This window comes from Cajanus cajan, chromosome 1, assembly GCF_000230855.2.
Source record: "Cajanus cajan strain Asha chromosome 1, NIPB_CcT2T_4, whole genome shotgun sequence".
NCBI lineage: Eukaryota > Viridiplantae > Streptophyta > Magnoliopsida > Fabales > Fabaceae > Cajanus > Cajanus cajan.
The window spans coordinates 30,584,622-30,604,880 of record NC_138517.1 but is presented as its reverse complement, the minus strand read 5'-3'; the positions used below and the strand labels follow the sequence as shown (position 1 = coordinate 30,604,880).

The following is a 20,259-nucleotide window of genomic DNA, read 5'->3' as shown; positions in this document are numbered from 1 at the left end:
TAAATCACCCATCGCCTTCTGAAATACTTATTACGTTACAGAAATAATGATGGCTTAAATATGTACTTAGTTCTTCAAATTTAAAACTAATCTTTTTTGTCCCTATAATTTTACAAAATAATATTAAAATAATATTTTAAAGAATTACAGGGACTAAAAATATAAAGTTTAAATTTGAGAGATCAAAAATAAATTTATTCTAAATTTGAGAAATTAAAAACATATTTAAGCCAACAATGATTATTTACAATTTTGAGACACTATTTTGAATTTTTCTTTTAACTAATTCAAAACTTGAAATTTTCTCAACTTATATAAAAACTATTGAACACAATTAAAGTTAAAAAAAAGAAGAGTTATAAATATAATAAAAATCTCATAAACATATGTCCAAAAAGAAATCAAAAAAATAAAAAAATTTAAATTTTATATTATATTTTAGCTATTTATTTGATATATTTTACACATAATTTTTATTATATTTATCCATTTTGTTGAATTTAAATGATAATTAAATTTTATAATTTTTAAATAAATAAATATATCATTATAAGTTTTAGATCTTGAATAAATTAAAAATTAATTCAAAAACGTGTCATAAAATTAAAAATAATCACTTTTTTTTTATAAAAGGATCAAATTAATTTTAAATATAACATATAAAATATTAAAACAAATATTTTCATGAATAAAATATTAAAATAAATTTTAAAAATAATATTGGATAAAAATAAAATTTAGTCTTAAAAAATAAAAACAAATATCTAAAACATAAATCAATAAAAGATATTTTTTTTGGGGTATTCACGTCATTTTCTGTGTTATCTCTTAGACACTATTGTACTCTTCGATCCTGAACTCAACCTTCACTCCAAACAAGTCGATCATATACATACCAATTCTCATAACCCAAACCCCATTTTCCGTTAATTTACTCTACCAAAGCAAGTAGCAACGTAATCGAGACATGCATCTCTGGCCAACAAAGAATCTCAGAGATTCCTTCAAGCTTTCGTACCTCAAAAGGCTCGAATGGAACTACCAGAGAATGCAGATGCAAAAGGACCAAAAATCCTCGACGGAGCAGAAGCTTCTGGAAAACGAAAACCAGGATCAGAACAGCGGCGCCGCACCCAACCTCCTCAATTGTGAAACTGGGTCGGTCGCTTCACTCTTCCATGAGCTGTTGTTGCTTCTCTCTTGCTGCTACTGTTGCTTTTGCTGTGGTGGTAACTCTTTAGCCCCTTATGGTTCTTGGTTTAAATTTTCGCTCTTTTGTTTGTTTGGATGTTTGATTGATATGAGGGAATTGGTTTTGGGTTCAATTGGGTTTATGGGTTGCTTGTGAAAAGTGTTCTTTTGGAGGGAATTTTTGTCAAGGTTGGTAGGTGTTGAAAGATGATGGTTTGACGTTTTGTAAGTCTAGTGCTGTTGTTATGGCTGAAATGGAATCGGTGAATTTAGATTTTGATACAACTTAGATGCAATACCATATTAACGGTTGGTGATGAATTCTGATTAGAATCGGAAGTTTTACTTCGATAATATGCATAAATGTAGATAAAACTCTAATTCTGATTAGACAACATAGTTCTAAATTGCGGTTGTGATTATTGTTCACGGTGTGATGCGGATGGTGATCATTGTGGCGTAAAATTATTATACCAAATATAAAAAATAATTCTATAACAATAAAAATCAATCTAACCTTTCTTTCACAAATTTTCACTCCACACTTCTTTTCGCCTTGCCTAGAATGCATCAAGCAACCTCCCTGCACTTCAACCAACAACCATTAATTGCCTCCCTCCCCCAACATTTCACGTGATCCCATCTATTAGAGTAGAAGATTGAAGTTTGAACCTTTGTTTATTTTGCAAAAAAGAAATGGAATAGAAGAGTGTTGCGGTTGCTAGTAGCTCCACAAGGACAATATTGCGGTTGCAATAGGTGGTGGGGTTTGCAATTTAGAACCATGGAGAACACCACCAACACCACCTACTGTATTGTATCTAAGATTTGTCCTTAAAAAATTATGATGAGACTTAGATGTAATTTCTTAAGTGATTTGTCATGTTATTCTTTTATTAGAATTGAAGTTATAGCATGGTAAGCTATTTTGACCTTTGACACAATTTAAATTCTGATTTAAAAACTGTTCCTAAAACATCTAAAGAACTGCCTTCATGTTTCTTCATTTTAATTACTTAATGAAGTTTGTTTTGGTTTTTGGCATTGGCTTATGTGTGTTCAGTTGGGCAGGAATTTATACAAGAGACAGAGATAAAGGTGTTGTTTTTTGTAAAATTTTCTCAATTGGGTGTGATTTGTGTTGGGGATATTTATTTGGGTTATTTGGTGTTGGAATCAACAATGTATAATTGTTCTAGCTATAAGGAAATTGGTCAGTGTTGATTACACAAGGAAGAAGTTCTTATGATTTTAATTTTGTGTTTTCTTGTTGGTTCATCCTTTTATGATTGAGCTGGAAGTTAGATAAGAAAGAGAAAAAGGATTAATTCTTGGATTGCCTAAATTGGGTTGTAGGAAGGGATAACATCAACGTGGCGTTTAAATTTGAGAACTTAATAGTTAAACAATGTTTCTGTGCTTTAGAACTTTTTCTGGCCATAAAAGTCAAATGACCTTTGTGATATTTTGTTGGGAGAACTATTGAAACTTATGTAATCTTGAAATATGCATATACTTTGGAGAAAGAAACCATTGATAAGCTTCTTCAGTGAGGGTCAAAGAGACATTTCTCACACCCTTTGATTGACTTGTGTCCCCTTCTGTCCCTGTTTTCTCTCCCACACTCTTGTTTTAGTTCAATTGAAAATGCTTATGATCTGTGGAGTCTGAATTAATACTGCATAGGTTTTATTTTCGCACCAGCCAGCTTCTTGACTCTGGCACCACAGCTTTGTGATCTGTTTTGCATGCAACTTTTTTTTTGTATTTCAGTCTTTGTTTTTTGAATGGTTCAGCCTTTGTTTAAGAAGCTGCAACCTCTATTTTGGAGTTTCACTTTGCCACATCCTCTGTTTGGTTTAGTTATGTCGGTCTTAATGATGTATGTGTCCTAAATTTCAAGTGAATAAGTCCTGAGGTTTCAGAAACCCTAATCTTTCATGGTGATCCACTATATTGCTATGGCATGTTTTGGGTAAGGCTGCACAACGCCACTATCCAAGATTAATAATAAATATCAGCATATTATTCTGTTTGGCCCTCTCACTTTCTTTCTTCTTTTCTTGGTTTAGATCTAAGAAAAATTTACTTTCATGGCTTTATGATGATTTATATTGTTTAGGGTTGAATTTAATATCAGTATTTGCCTATTTGGTTTAGTAGATTTCAAAATTGAAATATTTTATTTTTGTTCTTTTGTGGATGGGAAATTCTATACTAAGTACTCCTTTGCATGATGCTCTAACTTTTCTGGAAGATCTGATCATCTCAGAATTATTTTGCTGTGAGTAAGGAATTGTATATTTATTACTAATTCAATTTTATATAAAAGGCTTCTACACAATTGATCTTGGACTATATACATATGTGCGTATTCTTCCTCTTTGCTAGAGAAAGATAATGAATGTATTTTTTATTTCTTATATATAAAAAGAGAACACTGGCCTTTGCTTTTAATTTCAATATGTACATTTTAGCTTTCCTACTTCATTATCAATAATTTTATTTTGGTTTAATTATATTTTTAATTTCTCTACTTATTTCAATTTGGTCCTTTAATTTTCAAAAAATGTTCAATGTTGCCATTTTATCCAAATTAACGTTAATGACGTTAATAAAATTAGGTGAAAGGACACCATCAAACATAATTTTTTGAAAATTAGATGATTAAATTGAACATTTTAAAAATAGTAGGATTCAATTGAACATTTTAAATGATTTAATTTAGTCATTTAATTTTTAAACGATACTTAATGTTGTCCTTCCATCGAATTTCAATTTGGATGGAAAGATCGCATTAAACATTTAAAAAAAATAAAAGGACCAAATTGAACTATTTAAAAATAGTGAGATTAAATTGAATCTTAAAAATAATGAGACCAAAAGTATAATTTAGTTTTTTATTTTTCATAATCAGCATGGTTAATTTTCCATTTTCCTTTTCCTTTGCTTTCTGAGGGCCCCGAGTAATTTGAAGGAATGTCATCTTAACTGTGTTTTTCTTTTGAAGCTTGTGTTGATGAGAATTAAGGGGTTACATGGCAGCAGTTGCAGTGACCAAGTTTTGTACAGCTGGTTATTGATTTTCGTATAAATATTTAGATTTTAAGATTATTATACACTTGTTTTGTAATGTGATTTGTAAAGGGTATTAATCGACTGATTGTACAGGATTTTTTTCCCTGCATATTTTCTACAATGTCTCTTCATTTCTAGATTAGATTTTTATTTCCATGTTAATTTTTTTTTAAAATATTGATATTACATCAAGGACGAGCTCATAAACTATTTAAATGACCTCGATTCTTGATCACATGGATAATGTAAGGAGTGGCTACATATGCTACGAACTTGTAATTAAGGATTCTGGATATATAGGATTGATTCTATGAATTATGGAGTATGGGGGATTCTAAATAGGATTGATTCTATGAATTATTGAGTATGGGGGATTCTGAATAGGATTGATTCTATGAATTATTGAGTATGGGAAGGGTGGAAAAATAACAAATATGCCCTTCAGTTCATTCAAAATAGAGAATAAAGCACACTCTAGAGCTGCTCTCTAAACTATACTCTTCCTTGCTTGCTTACATTCAAATCAAAATGGTAATGCTATGTCTTCTTATATGAACTGGGGAAACATCTTTTTTAGCTAAATAGTTCAAACCCTTTTAAGTGATATGACTAAGCCTTACGTGGCACAAAGAGGCCATCACATACATGGCATTTACACGGTATTTAACAACCAAAGCTTTCATCCTGTAAAGCTTAGAAGTTTTTTCCCCCTCTAGCCATAATCAAGTTAGCTTTGATCAGCTTTCACTTTCCATAACCAAAATGGTTATCACAATTATCATCATCAAGTACATACACAAAAATTAAATTAAAATAGACATATGGAGCATGTTTGACTCCTCTAAGTAACAACTATATTCCCACGTTGATATGCAAATAAGCATAATCAAAATCAATCACCTTGGACACATCATTACTTATTTTCAAAACTCTAAAATCACTTATAATGTAAGATGTAGAGAACTCTTTCCTAGATGTAATATGTAATGTAGTATCACTATTAATTATTCACATGCTCTCATCGGATACAAGATTAATTGAATCAAGGTCACAAAGAATAATAAGATCATCACTAGTAGCAATAGCCACACAATCATTGTCATTAGATTCCTCTCTTTCTATTTACCGTTGTCCTTATTCTCCTCTTTCACATAAAAAAATTCTTTTGTATTTCTCCTGTTTTGTGACACTAGTGACATTTCACATTCTTGTATTGAGACTTAGATTTGTTCTTACTTTTGTCTCTAACACCTTTATGTCCTTTCTTCTGACTTTTCTTTGTTTTTAGTAACAAGAACATATAAATTAGATGAAATATCTTGTGTCTTCCATCTCATCTCCTCACTGAGAGCATCACTATTTTACATTTGCAAACAAACATCATTGTTAGGGGGCAACATTTATCATGGAAACCAAAAATGCCTCCTAAGAATTAAAGAGTTAATAATAGGAACAATCTCAATAAATATGCATTAAATTTAATACCCACTCTAGGTAATTGATCAAAACACCCTTGAAATTCACTCAAGTAATCTATATTAGGAGTTTCTCCTTCTATTTCAACTTCAAAAAGTTATTCAATAAGTACAATTTATTATTCCTTGATTTGGAAGTATACAAAGACTTAAGCTTATCCCACAATGTTCTTGCATGTGTCTCATTAGCAACAAGATTATAAACATTATCATCCACAAATTGCTTCATAAAGTCACACCCTTGTTGATGTCCAAAATTTCATTCTTCATTAGACTTGGGATCTATATGTGCCTTCATCATTCAAGTAAGTAGTATAAACCTTTTAACCAAAGAGCTGTGATGAGACTATAATGGGAGAAAGCTCAACACAATAACAAAGAAATAAGTAGTGAAAATAAAATCTTCTAAATTGTAGGAATCAACGAGAAACAAGCAAAATAAAGCAAAAACAAGAACTACAAATGCACAGAAGACACAAAAATTTCTAACATAGAAAATTCCTTAATGAAAGGGTCTTTTACATTGTTATATGATAAAAAAAATTACTTACAATCTCATTTATCATATTCCATTGTGTTTTTTGCAATATTATATGATGAATTCAGCGTAATATATCTTAATTTCCTATTTATAATATCACAAAAATAGGTATGATTCTTTTTAGGATATATTTATTACAAGAATTTTTCCATATAGGATAAATGAGTATTTATGAATATGTTGAGTAAATTTTTCTAGAAACACTTATAGTATAAAAAAAATAAGAAGAACAAAAATAAGAAGAAAAAATTGAGATAAACTTTTCTATAAATTAAAATTAGATTACGCATAAGCTAAGTTGTAAAATTTTTATGCTATTAGCTTATCTAAAATCTTATTTTTAACTAATGCATAAACTAGTTTTAACTTATAGAGAAATTTATTTCAATTTTTCTTCATTTTTTTTCTCTTCTAGAAGTGGTTCTAAGAAAACTTATCCAAACAAATTCTATGACATATATTATAATAATTTTATTTTAATTGATACATCTATTTATAATATAAAAGTAGAGTCACATTATTACATTGAAACGTTACTATGAAACTGTTTACGGTGGAATTAGTTTATGAATTCTTTTTATTCGAACTAACACGAATGGCGTTTCAAGTTAAGTGTTTGATGCTTTTAAATATTTGAAGAATAAGAGACAGAGCAGAAAGATTTAATAATTACTTGTTTCTAAATGTTCATCTATGATTAACAAGCAATAATGTTCGTGAAAGTAAATCCTCAAATAAACAGAATGAACAATAGATATATTCGCAATAATTATCAAGAGTTACAATATTAAAACTCACTACGTGGTTAAAAGAAGAAAAGAGAAAAAGAAGAAAAGAGAACTACACTAATCCTAATCCTAAAAAGAGAAAAGAAATACGGCCAAGAAACGGTCATACCTAGTAATTCCTTGCACGAAAGCCATATGCGTAAGCGGTGAGTGCTTCAGAGTTTCAAGTATGATTTTTCCGGCCCTCTAAATCACTACGCTTTCCAAATTTATAGAGCTGATTGAGGGTGGTTGATGCTGTTCGTGTGCGTAATTGGTGCATAACCGCTACCCACTAAGCTCACTACGTGACTCAAATTATAACTTCTCGTAACCGTTTGTCCCACGTCTTCATTTTCTCAATTCGACCTTTAATAACCGCCCTGATGCACTTTAACTGTTACAAACCTCTAGTAACCTCTTTCCATTTTTTCGAGCACTCTTTTTTCGACTGATTTCTATTCGACCATATCCCAAGCATAACAAATAAGGCTTGAAGTATGTTCCTAGTAGGTGCTAATTTCTTGTCTTTCTTTCGAGTAACTTCATGATGTAACTTTCGACTCGTATATTTTCCGAGTAGCTCTAACAGAAACTAATCTTACACATTGTCCCATCAACATATTTGTTTGTGTTAAGCTTTCCCCAACCCCCTACACTTCTCATGTAACTGTCAATAATTATGATCACAATCAACCAATCAATCAATTAATCATTATAATATAAAAAGCTAAGCTATTTATAATATAAAAGCAAAGCTACATGTTATTACATTGACCTTAATCAATCAATATATTTATAATTTAAAAGCAAAGTTACACGTTATTACGTTGATCTATTGTTATAAAACTAATCTTACATGTTGCCAAATCAACGTATTTGCTTATATGTCAAACTTTCCTCACCCCTTGAATTTTTCATGTAATTGTAGTTTGTTATGAATGTAATCAATCAATCTATCAATATAATATAAAAAGATGAGCTATTTATAATATAAAACCAGAGCTATATATGCATTGTTACATTGACAGGTCGCTATAAAACTAATCTTACACATTATTACACCAGTGTATTTGTTTATGTGTCAAACTTTCCTCACCCCCTCATATTTCCATGTAATTGTCATTTTCTATGACCACAATAAATCAATCAATCAATATAATATAAAAATCTAAGCTACAAACTATTATATTGTTATGTCACTATAAAACTAATCTTACACGTTGCCACATCAAAGTATTTGTTTGTGTTAACTTTTCTTCATTCCATCACATTTCTCATGTAACTATCATTTATTATGACCAGTTTTAAAAATCAGCCAATCCTTAAATAAGTTAGATCGAGACCTAGTAACACAACCGATCTAAGCCTTGTTTTGGATTGTTTATGTAATCGATCCGATTTGATCCGGTGAAAATTGGTCAATTTTGTAGTCATCACATTTCTCACATAGCTGTCATTTGTTATGACCATAGTTTTAAAATTGATCCTACCTTGATCGGTCATACTAAAATTCGATAACACAACTAATCTGTACCTTGTTTAAGATCATTTATGCAATTGACTTGATTTGAACTGCTAAAAATGACTGGTTTTGCAGTTGGACTAGCGACACACGGTTGAAATAAAACTCCAGTCCTTATCTTTGAATTTATTTAAAATGCATATTAAACTATGAGAGCATAGCCTTGCACTCCAACCCAATTAGTTTGTAACCCAACAAATAGAAGGTCAAATCCCAAACCACTCTTCTCCAACATTTGCTTTCTCATTATGAATATGAGCTATGTACTACCATGCACAACAATCTCCACCTTGGTGAATATAAGCCTTTTAGGAGTTGGAAACAAGACTTTCTCATATGCCTCCTAGGTTGGGGTTTACTTTTGTTTTTAGCAATGAGAAATGTTTAACAAGTCCAAACAATGTTTGAACTTGTTAGTGGTTACTGGATTTATTAACATATTAGTTGCATTCTCAAAAGTATGAACCTTCTTAAGCAATATTTGACCAAATGTCATCAACTTCCTACTCTTGTGGAACCTCACATCAATATGCTTAGTTCAATGATGATACACTGGTTCTTCGCTAAGTAGATAACACTTTGGCTATCATAGTGCAATTGAACTCCACCTTACTTAATGCCTAGATCTTTTACTAGCCTTGTAAGTCATAAGACCTTTTTACTAGCCTTTACTACTGTCATGTATTCTACTTTAGTTGTTGACATTGCCACAATTGATTGAACTGTTGATTTTCAATAAATAGGTCCTTCTACAAGAGTAAAAACATATCCTATCATAGACCTCCTGTCATCCAAGCTACCAGCATAATTTGAATCAACAAATCCCACAATTGAAGGATCACTTTGTTGTCTGTCAAACATAATACCATGCCTTATTGTTCCTTTTAGGTACCTAAAGATCCACTTCACTGCTTCCCAATGTCGCTTACCTAGCTTGGATGTGAACTTATAGACTTGACTTACAACATGTGTGATACCTTCTATCCCAACATTAATACACAATAAATGTAAACTATAATTTTCTGAGTAAATAAAATCTTTCATAGTTGATAACATCTTTCATGGATAAAACAAGTGTCTCAAATATCATAAGGTAGAAGATTCATATTCATAACTCATAAACCATAACTCCAATGTAGAAATTAAAAAAGAAAATAAACTAAGGTTTTCAAAACAGTTTAATGGAAACAACATTCTAGGCTAGTCCTAACTACACCCTGATGTCACATGTCCTATCAGAGCACACCTAATTGAAGCCTAAACTTTGTCACTAACATCCTCATGTTGATGGCCACCTACAACACAATAAAAGACATACATAGAGCAAACATGGGAGTGAGAAACATCTCATTCAAGTTAAGGTGTAGAAATAATGGTTAGGCAACACACATATATAAATCATAACAAACACATACATAACTACACATTAATCAAGTGCAAATTAAAGTTACACATACAACAGTACCACATACACAATCATTCATCATGCAATGATGTTATGGACTCGACTCATAGATGCATGCATGTGACACCAGTCATATATCACATATCATTGATGTGTTGCTGAAACAACACACCTAAGGTAGTCTAGGAGTACATGTAGGGAGATACCCATACACTCTCAACTAGAAGGATGTACTGTCAAGGTTTGGTCGGGATAGCGAAGCTACGCAAGTTACGTCTCATGCTCACAAACGGGAAAAATTGAGATATCCAAACCGTACTATCCCCTAGGACTCCCCCAAGCTGTTACACAAGGAGGGCCTTCCCTAATGGTGTACTTCTCATCGTACCCGTCACATAGATGCACATGATGCATGTCACACATTCACACTTTGTTGACTCATCATTTCACTTATCATAATTTCTCATATATCATGTCTCATTTTCACATATCATCATGTCTCATTGTCACATATCATTATGTCTCGTGTCTCATATTCACTTTTCACATTGTCTCATCATACTCACATAGTCTTATACAATGAATTTCTCATAGGCATATACATTAGAATAACACATAAACCATACCAAAAAATTATCCAACATCATACACATTTAATTCACAATTCATAACATAGGAAGCATAAAGGTCATAACCCAACTTTATGAGTTCACACATTTTTTTTTACAATTAGCCAGTTAATATAATATTTCAATAGGTCAAAATACTCCAAATGTTACCCAAAACACGAATCTATCATCAATTTTATATATAATGCCTATCATATCCCCAATTTCACTGTATATGATTTCCCATAGGAACCACAAAACACTTTAATTCATATAAAAAATTGTCTATTTTTGAAATTAAGCACATATTTACACTCAACAAACATCAAGGAACACAACAAAAAACTCAAAAGCCAAAACAGAAAATATTCAAAATTTGCTTGTTTCTCATAGATTTTTCGTAGGAACCCATAAAACACTCTAATTCATATCAAAACATACATTCAAACTCAATAATCATCAAGGAATACAACAAAAAACTTAGAAGCCAAAATAGAAAACATTCAAAATTTGTCCGTTTCTCATAAGGTTTCCCATAGGAATCCATAAAGCACTTTAATCCATATCAAAACTTATCTATTTTTGAAATTCGACGCATATTCACACTCATAATCACACAAGGAATGCAACAAATCAATCAGAAAGCAAAACAGAAAACTTTTATAAAGAGTCTGTTCCTATTAGGCAAGGGATTGAGGGCCAATCCTATTACCTAACAGTTATTTCCACACACTCGAGTGAGGTTTCTCACTCCCCCTTACCTGAATGAGTAGAAGATGAAGTATATGCGGTTTCCCGGTGATCTCCTCCTCTAGGTTCTCTTAGTCTTCAGAGCGCATAGAAAAGAAATGAGAGACCGAGTTGAGAGAAATAAGAAGCGTCAAAAGTAACTCTCGACAAATCTTTACTTAAAAAAAATAATGATAATAATAATAATATTATTATTATTTAGTAAAAGACCACTACGTCCCTCCTTCCCTTCTCATAAAATAATTAAACATTTTCTTTTTAATAAATAACATAAACATAATTCTTGATAAAAACATATTTTTTTAAAAATAGTCTTATAGCAAATAATTCAATATTAATTAAAAATTATTTCTATATTAAAATAGAACTCACATAAAATAAATAAATAATATAAAATATATTTCTCCTTTTTAGTAAAAATAACATAACTCGTATCTACTAACTAAATAATATTAAAAATCTTTCTAATAAACACATGAAAATATTAAAATTAATACAAACATATTATTAATAAAATACATTTCATAAAAATTACCTATATATCACTAATAAAAATAATCATTATAAATCATATCTCATAAATAAAATAAAGCCCATATAAAATAGATAAATAATATAAAATATACTCCTCTCTTTTAATAAAAATAACATAATTTTTATATCAAAATAAAGTTCATATCAAATAGCTAAATAATATTAAAAACCTTTCTAATAAATACATTAAAACATTAAAATAAATACTGATATATTATCAATATAATTTTATGAAAATCAGGGTGTTACAACATGTGCCAAATTTGGTCTAGTGCAAACCATAACATACATCTAGCAACCAATTGCACTAGCATAGAGAACCTTTGATATGTACTCCACTTCTACATCTGTCTTTGGACACTGTTCCATAGAAGTTTGAAGTGATATGTTAATGGAGTATTACTTAAATTAGTATTGCTCATGCCAAATTTATCCAGAACCTTCTCAACATAGCTTTGTTGTGAGAGCCATAGTCTCTTGGAACTCCTCTCCATGTGAATATCCATCCTAAGAATCTTTTTGGCTAGACCTAAGTCCTTTATGTCAAACTCCTTGCTCAACATGGTTTTTAACTCATTAATGTGACAAAAATGGTTAGTAGCAATCAACATAAAGTAGTAGAAAAATAAAAGAACCATCATCAAGGCTCTTCACATAAACATAACAGTCATACTCATAATGCCTATAGCCAATTTGAAGCATATATTAATCAAAACGCTTATAACATTGTCTTGGAGACTATTTTAAACTATATAGAGACCATTTCAATTTACAAACCAATTGACCTTGTCTAGTTTCATCGAACCCCTTTAACTATTCCATGTAAATCTACTCCTATAATTTACCATGAAAAAAAGTTGTCTTCACATCCATCTACTCCAAATGCATATCACAGCTATCTACCAAGCTAATACTGACCTAATAGAAGTATGTCTCACGACTAGAGAGAAAATCTCATCATAGTAAATCCCTTTTTATTGTGAATACCTCTTTGTTACAAGAATATCTTCAAACTTTTTCCCTTTTCTTTTGATACTACAGGCTTCCTTTTGTACACCCATTTGCATCCAATGGTTTGTTTTCCCTCAAGAAGTTCAATTAGCTCTCATGTTTTGGTTCTTATGTAAAGACTCCATCTCCTCCATCATGGAACCCATCCATCTATCTTTCCCTTGACATTTTATAGCCAGTCTAAAACCACTTATACTATTATCTTGGAGACTATTTTAAATTATGCAAATACCGCTTCAATTTATAACCAATCGACCTTGTTCACTATCATTGAACCCCTCTGGCTACTCTATGTAAATCTATTCCTGTAAATTATTGTGAAGAAAAGTTGTCTTCACATCCATCTACTCCAAATGCATATCATAGTTGGATACCAAGCTAACACTATCATGATAGAAGTATGTCTAGTCAATCCCCTTTGCTACAAGAAGAGCCTTAAACTTTTCCCCTTTTTTCTGATACTACAAGCTTCTTCTTGTACACCCATTTGCATTCAATGGTTTATTTTCCCTCAAGAAGTTCAACTAGCTCCCATGTTTGGTTCTTATGCAAAGACTCCATCTTTTCCATCATGAAAGCCATGAATCTATCCATCTCTTGACATTTTATAGCCTTTTGAAAGTTAAATGGATCTCTTAAGCTGGTGAGAAGTACAAAAGAAACCATATCTTCCAACCCATACTAGATGGCTTAATTGTATGACGTTCCCTATCGTTGACAAGAGTGTACCGCTATCGTTCACCAGCTATCAAGTTTAGATACTGGTGTATGTTTAGGTCTTGGACATCAATTTTCTGCCATCCCAAAAATAACTAGCAATTGCTCAATGCCCATATGAACCACCTTAGAGTTGGGGTGGCTCCATCTATCACAAGAACTAGCACATTAGTTTTAGCTACCTACTTTAACATGAACTGCTCATCAAAGACTACATCTCTACTAATCATCATTTTTTTAGTTGTATCCCAAAACTTGAACTCCTTCACACCTTTAGCATAACCTATGAAAATACACTTTTTCGACTTTGGATTTGTCGCAACCCGAAAATTTTCGATCTTGTGACCTATGGTTTAAACATCCTTTCGAAAATCTCATCAATTAAGGAATGTTTGGACACCAGACTAATCCTTAATTAATGGCTTTGAAAAATAGGTTCTTAGGAGTCACCACCAATGTTTTACTCAAAACATTGGAAAAAGAAAAGGTTTTCGAAAGTCCAATAATGGCCTTGATAACCAAAATTGGGTTCGGGGGTCGGTTACGTATAGGGAAGGTATTATGCACTCCTACAACGCCCTCAATCGGAACTCTTATGATGAAGTTAACATAAGAAGAATTAACAAGTTATATATTTAATCCCCTTTATTAATGATTATTTACATGCTTGAAAATTAAATTACACAATTGACTATAAAATATCTACATGATTGCTTTTATTATAACAATGTTTATCAAAGATAAGAAATAAAAGGGAAAGAAGAAGATTGACTGAAATACCTCTTGAACGAGCTTTATTGAATCTTCAAATATGGAGATTTTTAGGTGCTCTATTGCAACCTTTCACACTATAATATGCCTCACAAAAATCTCAAGAAATACAAAAAGAGAGAAAGAGAGAATTTTCGAGCTATAAGGAGCTTTGGATTAATTTTCTGGCCTTGAGAACTGTGCCCGAGTCTGCTATTTATAGATATTAGAAATTTCCAGAATGGCTCATTTTGGATTTGGAACGGGCCGTTCTAGATCTATACATTGTGTGATAATTTCACATCCTGAAACGATCCGTTCTAAAATCAGAACGGCCCGTTCTGAAATCAGAACAGCCCGTTCTGAAATCAGAACGACCCGTTCTAAAATTTAGTTTTAACAGAAAATTACCACGTTGGAACGACCCGTTCCAAACTAGGGTTTTAGGCCTTTTTTGTGGTTTGGAACGACCTATTCCAGTTTTAGAACGGCTCGTTCCAATTTTAGAACAAGTCGTTCCAGCTTGAGAATAGCCCATTCTGGGCTACTAAGTCACCTTTTGTTGGGCTTTAGGCCTTCTGATGTCATGCACTGTTGTTTCCATGCTTTGGGAGCTCTTTTCCTTGATAATAGACGTCCATTTCATTGCTTTTGTGGGTTCGCATGAAATTAGGTGTCTATAACTGCCCCTCTTTACTTTTCCTTTGGAATAGTAATGTATTTCTTTTTCAAAGGAAAGTAAAGACGTAGACATTTCATCCGAGTCTTCTCTTCGTCTCTTTGGTGCTGGTGCTTCTGTGCTATTTCCCTTAGATAGGTGTATTTTCTTGTATCCTTGCCTTTTAGAGCAGTTGAGTGTTGGTTGCGTACTCTATCGGGTAACAAGGGTGACAAACTATACACCTGATCTTCAGTCTTCGAGTAGATGCTCCATGCCATTTGCTTCTCTTGTGATAGTGAGGTGGAGATCCGGGTCTTCGCTTTTGTTTTGACAATAGATACCTTCACATTGTTTCCTTCGGGTAGACGATGCTTACCTGTATCCTTGCCCCTTGGAGTAACTGAGTGTTGGGTTGTATGCTCTGTCGAGGATGGTAAACGTATGATCTAGGCTTCAAGATCCATGTGATTGCTTCATGTCGCTTCTTTTGTTGCCGTGTTCGAATCTTCATCTTTGCTTCATTTCCTTCGGGTAAATGGTGTTTTCCTATATCCTTGCCCTTTGGAGCAACTGAGTGTTAGGTTATATGCCCCACTAGGTGTTCAAGGATGGTAAACCGAAACATCTAGGCTTCAGGTCTTGATGTAGATGCTTCCTGCTACTTCTACTTGTCTCATGTAGTGAGTTCTTTTATTTGTAGCTTGTTAAAGAGGGAGTATATTTTGAGCTCAGCCTCTCCAAGTTGGACTGATATTTAGGGCTTCAACTGACCCAATGCTAGTTTTGGAGATCTAGCAACCCTTACCAATCTTGTAGTTATTTTGAGGATCTAGCAACCCTTACTGATCTTATACTAGTTTTGGGGATTTAGCAACCCTTACCGATCTTGTACTAGTTTTGGGAATCTAGCAACCCTTACCGATCTTGTACTAGTTTTGAGGATCTAGCAACCTTTATCGATCTTGTACTAGTTTTGGGGATCTAGCAACCCTTACCGATCTTGTACTAGTTTTAAGGATCTAGCAACCTTTACCGATCTTGTACTAGTTTTGAGGATCTAACAACCTTTCCTGATCTTGTACTAGTTTTGGGGATCTAGCAACCCTTTCCGATCTTGTACTAGTTTTGGGGATCTAGCAACCTTTACCGATCTTGTACTAGTTTTGGGGATCTAGCAACCCTTACCGATCTTGTACTAGTTTTGGGAATCTAGCAACCGTTTTCGAGCTTGCACTTGATATCTTCTCATTGGTGGTGTTGGATGAAAAACTGCCCCAAGGAGGATGAGCAGGAGATGCTTGATGTTCCCTTGTGTTGGTGGGCATAAATAGATGGATGACAGGGATTCTAGTGTTGCCCCTGCCATGTGAGTATTGTGATGCCTCTCCAGGTGTGGTGGTAGGAGTATTTTTCTGAATTTTTTTTCTTAGCTTCAGCTTTTTCAACATGTACAAAGCTTGCCTTTTTTCTGTTTTATCTTTTGTTGTCATCATTGGTGGAGGGATCCCATCCCATGATGATGTTTTTTGTTGAATCTTTATTGATGAGTATTATTTTGGAAGCCACTCCTGGCTTTGGTGAGGAAACCATTCTTTGTCTTAGCATTCTCTTGGATCATCGTTCATTTGGTTGAGGAGTATAGCTCGGTCGAAGACAGAATAAGGCTTGGTGGTTTCTTCATGCTTGTAGACTTGATTATTCTTCCTCGTCCGGTTCTATCCCATCTTGCTATTGACGTGTCTTTCTTTTCTTGGTGGCTATATGAACCACTTGTATGGAATGCCCTTGTTGGGGCTAGGCTTTTTGACATGTTCTTGGCTCTTAAGGCACTGTCTAGCTGTTAATCTTTTTTACAAGTGCTTCGGCCTTTTGATTCCTTCGACAAGTGATGGATAGACACACACAAAGAATGCAAGAATGCAAAAGAAAATGCAAAGCAGGAATGGATTGGATTTTTTCAAATTTTTTTGTGAACTTATATCCTTTTGTGCACACTTGTGCCATATGCATTTTATGCAGTGATGCTTCTATGCTAATGCTTAAAATGAAAATTTATTTTTACTTTCAAGAAATTAATCTATGCGCATTGATCAATAACATGGATTGTTAGCGGTTAACCCTGTCGAATTCAGTGTTGCTTCTTGAACTTGAGGTTTGTGTAGTGTTCTTAGGAGTCGCAACCAATGTTTTACTCAAAACATTGGAAAAATAAAAGGTTTTCGAAAGTCCAATAATGGCTTTGATAACCAAAATTGGGTTCGGCGGTTGGTTACGTATAGAGAAGGTATTAAGCACTCCTACAACGCCCTCAATCGATACTCTTATGATAAAGTTAGCATAATAAGAATTAACAAGTTATATATTTAATCCCCTTTATTAATGATTATTTACATGCTTGAAATTTAAATTACACAATTGACTATAAAATATCTACATGATTGCTTTTATTATAACAATGTTTATCGAAGATAAGAAATAAAAAAGAGAGAAGAAGATTGATTGAAATACCTCTTGAACGAGCTCTATTGAATCTTCAAATATAGAGATTTTTAGGTGCTTTGTTGCAACCTTTCACACTATAATATGCCTCACAAAAATCTCAAGAAATACAAAAAGAGAGATATAGAGAACTTTTGAGCTATAAGGAGCTTTGGATTAATTTTCTGGCCTTGAGAATTGTGCCCAAATATGCTATTTATAGACATTAGAAATTGCCAGAACGGCCCGTTCTGGATTTGGAACAGGTCATTCTGGATCTATACGTTGTGTGTTAATTTCACATCTTGGAATGACCCGTTTTGAAATCAGAACTACCCGTTCTAAAATTGAGTTTTAACAGAAAACTACCACGTTAGAACAACCCGTTCCAAACTAGGATTTTAAGCCTTTTTTTGTGGTTTGGAACGGCCCGTTCCAGTTCTAGAATAGGCCGTTCTAGCTTGAGAACAACCCGTTCTAGTGTGGGAACAGGCCGTTCCATTTTTGGAATAGCCTGTTCTGGGCTACTAAGTCACGCCTTGTTGGGCTTTAGGCCTTCTAATGTCATGGCCTGTTATTTCCATGCTTTGGGAGCTCTTTTCCTTGATAATAGACGTCCATTTCATTGCTTTTGTGGGTCTGGACAAAATTGGGTATCTACATGATCAAGTTTAGATCTCTCATTATTGAACATATGCACGAAAGCAGGACATCCAAAAATTCTCAAATTATCAAAATCAATTGGGTTACAAACCTCCTTTGCAACTTTGCAATCCAATGAAGCTCTGGTGATTGATTGAGTAAATAACATGCCATGTTAAATGCCTCTGCCCAAAATCCCTTTAAGAGCCCAACATTTAGCCTCAGGCATCTAGCCTTTTTAGCAAATGACTTGTTTGTTCTCTCTATAACACCATTTTGTTGTGGTGCTTTACACATTAAAAAATGTCTCTAATTGCCTCATTTCTCAAAGAATTTATGAAATTGTGAATTTGTGTACTCTATGCCATTGTCAAATCTTAGGTACTTAATTTTTCCGCTCGTCTGGTTCTCCATCTTAGCCTTCCACAACTTGAACTTGCTAAATATCTTAGGCTTTTTCTTAAGGAAATATACTCAAACCTTGCGAGAAAAATTGTCAATAAAAAAGACAAAGTATTTAGAACCTATCAATGATGGATCTTTAGTAGGCCCTCATATGTTAGTATGGACATAATCTAGAAACCCCTTGGTTGTGTGTTTCATAGCTTTGAAATGAACTCTAGATTGTTTTCCAAGTTCACAATACTTGAACAAATCTAGCTTATAGGTTTGAACTCCCTTCAAGAGTCCCTTTCTTATGAAGTTCTACCATGCCATGCTCATTGAAATGACCTAAACACATGCCATAATTTTTTGGCATCATCACCTAACTCAACAAAAACAACACCTACAACTATACTCCCCAAAAAGTTTGTAAATATTGCTTGGATTCTATTGTTTTTTTTCATTATGGTCAAGGCTCCCTTGCACACTCTAAGGGTACTTCAACCTCTATATGTCCTATAGATGAAACCATTTTCTTACAAGGTATCAAGTGAGATCAAATTCTTCCTCTAGTTAAGGATATGTCTTATATTACACAACGTCCTCACGCCACCATCATCCATAACAATTTTAACCTATCCCATGACAACAATAGCATAAGCTTTACCATCACCTAAATAAACATAACCAAAATTTCTCAACCTGAATGTGGTAAAGCACTCCTTATTTGCCATCATATGATAAGAGCATTTAGAATCAAGGATCCAAGAATCTGTAAGCTGATTACATGAGACAAAAGGAACATCTCCCTCACTATAGTAATCTAATTCATCAGTATTTGCCAAATTTGTACAATGAGATGATCATATGCCAAATTTCTTCTGCTTTGGAAAATCACTCTTATAATGTCTCCTACGTTTGAACTTATCACATATCAGTCTTTCTGCTTTTGAGATTTGACTTCCTCCTCACAAAACTTTTCTTCCTTGCATTCTCCCATGTACTTGATTCCCTTTTACATACAAATCCTGGCCTTGAGAGCCTTCCTCTAAATTCTATTTCCTTTCACTATGAGACATAAGTGTAGTAGTGATCTCTTCTTGGTTGATTGTTTCTTTCCCGTGTATAAGGTTAGTCACCAATTGTTCGTAAGAACTTGGGAAAGAACATAGCATAATCATTGTCTTATCCTCATCGTCAATCTTCATGTTGAGTCTTAGTAAATTATTGATTGTTTGATTAAAGGCATTAACGTGTTATTGTAAATCAACCCCTTGAATTTTCATCCCATATAGTCTTTTCTTGGCATACAACTTATTTATTGGGGACTTGGACATATATTGACTCTCCAATTTCTTCCATACCTTCACTAGAGATGTCAAGTCCATAAGATGATATAACACCTCACTTGCCAAACATAGTTACATGGTTCCCACAACCCTTTCTTGTAACTCCTCCCAATCCAATTGATCCATTTTGTCAAGTTTCTTCTCGCATAATGCCTTTAAAACAGAGACAAAACAGAGGTGTAAGTGTTCTAAATGCATGAGAAAAACAAAAGAATGAGTGCTTAAAAATTTGACCTAAAAACATTACAAAATTGTGAAGCACTAGTGAAAACATGCTTGTGAACACCTCTTGTTTTGTGTGAAAAATTTACTGCAATTTTTCTAGCCTAAGGCTGAGATCTATACTTGTTCAAAAGGCATCTAAAATCCTGATTAATCAAAGAAAAAAAAGTG

At 33.1% G+C, this 20,259-nt stretch overlaps 1 long non-coding RNA gene across 1 annotated transcript; it reads left to right on the top strand.

Moving 5' to 3' along the window:
* The first annotated feature begins 611 nt into the window (after nucleotides 1–611).
* On the top strand, nucleotides 612–4,584 carry LOC109802884 (uncharacterized). Its single transcript, XR_002240121.3, has 2 exons — nucleotides 612–1,229; nucleotides 4,202–4,584. It is a non-coding gene; the product is annotated as an uncharacterized LOC109802884 (long non-coding RNA).
* The last annotated feature ends 15,675 nt before the right edge of the window (nucleotides 4,585–20,259 follow it).